General features: G+C 31.6%; 1 pseudogene; it reads right to left on the minus strand.

Moving 5' to 3' along the window:
- Positions 1 to 1,526: 1,526 nt before the first annotated feature.
- Positions 1,527 to 1,661, minus strand: LOC132223127 (U2 spliceosomal RNA; annotated as a pseudogene).
- Between the last annotated feature and the right edge of the window lie 278 nt (positions 1,662 to 1,939).

Genomic DNA, 1,939 nt, shown 5'->3' on the forward strand with positions numbered 1-1,939 from the left:
AGGCTAAAAACACCAACAAAACATTAGAATAGCATATTCCAAATTATTTTTTGTGGAAGAATAATTCCAAGTTATAAATATGACTATCATTTAGAGAACCAAAAAATGTTCTTAACCAAATAAGTTTAAGCCATGTTGTATTATGAAGTTAATAGCTTCCTTTACTACAGAATTTCGCTTACCAGACCTAACATGTCAATGTGTTATGGAATCCAAGAAAAAACAAATCTATATATATTTTTAAGACTCAGATCACTAATCTTTGGTCAATGGGTTTGTGTGATCATCACTCTATAAAGTCACTTGAAATCCACATTTATAATAAACATCACATTTAAATATAGATGTAGTTATCCTAAATACAGTTATAAAAATGCAACTCTGATAATAGTACATATAAGAGTCATTCATGACATACAAATAGGTTTTTCTTTCACAATTAAACTCTTGAGAGCTGTAAATAAAATATTTTTACAGCTTTCAAGAATTCTGATATTACCTTTAAATATGTGCTTATGTTGTCAATGTATGTGGCATTTTTGACACATTGATGTTATGCATGTAGAGCAGAACATTTAAAAAGTAAATCTTAGGTTGCTTAGCTTTATATTGATTGATAATTTTGCATTTAATGTGTACCTCATGCTTTAAGTCCAATTCCATAATTTACTCAATAATAATATGCTGCAAAGTTCAGTCAGATGATGATGATAATTATGATACTAATACTGACACATTTTAAAAACATGACATTACTAAAGAAAATTTTGATGCATGTAGATAAAAAGAGTATTGACAGGATGGAAGATTAAAAGATGATTTTAAACATACTTGACTTTAGCAATAAGTTCTGTAATTTTATTTTACTTTATTTTATTTTTAAGTATGTACATATGTGTGTGTTTTATTGACTTCAGAGAGGAAGAGAGCCATAAAAATATCAATGATGAGAGAAAATCATTTATCCTCTGCCTCCTGCATCCCCCACACTGGGATCAAATTGAACAGTGACCTCCTGGTTCATAGGTGGACGTTCAACCACTAAGCCATGCCAGCTGGGCAAGTTCTGTAATATTAAATTCCTCTTAGAAACATGGCACTCTTGAAAGTACACAAATTGTAGTACACAATTCCTTAAATCTGGAACCTAAGGTTGTCAGTGCTTTGCATCTTTATTTTGCAGAGGTATTTTAAATTTTAGTTTAGTTGAATCAAATTACAGCAACTCAAGTTCCAGTGATTTCCAGCCCTTATAAGTCTGTTTTTTAAAAACTGAGATGTGCACTGTACAATGTGTAACCACTAGTGATGTGTGGCTATTTAATCTTAAATTAATTAAAATTAAACAAAATTAAAAATTCAAATTCTCAATCACATTAACCACATTCCAAAGGCTCAAAAGACACATGTAGTTAACAGCCACAATATTTAAACAGCACAAGTATAGAACATAAGCATCATTATAAAAAGTTTTATTGGACAGTCCTGGCTTAGAGGATGTGGATATAAGACGAAGAAAAATTCTGAAGAATTCCAGTAGAATCTAGAGTATGGTTCAATATAGATCAAATGTACTCTCTGGACAGAATTTTCAGAAATTGAAGCTAGAATATGTACAATAAATACTACACTTGATCTTAGCCAAAAGGCCGAGAAGCGATATGTACAATAAATAAAAGATTATGAATTTACTTAATCAACTAGGTGATTAAACACTAGGCCTTAGAGATGGACAATATCAAATATTTTATGGGTAAGTCATGAAAAATGGTAACTTGAAGACAAGTTTGAAGAAGAAAGAAAAATCTATGAAAGTATGGTGTCAGAGGAACCAAAAATGGCATCAGGGGAGCATCGCAGAGGGGGAAATGCGGTAAGCAGAATTCTAAGGTATCCCCCAAGATTCCAGTGGTGTAAATGCCTGGTTGGATCTCCTCCC

Source organism: Myotis daubentonii, chromosome 1 (genome assembly GCF_963259705.1).
Source record: "Myotis daubentonii chromosome 1, mMyoDau2.1, whole genome shotgun sequence".
Classification (NCBI taxonomy): Eukaryota; Metazoa; Chordata; class Mammalia; order Chiroptera; family Vespertilionidae; genus Myotis; species Myotis daubentonii.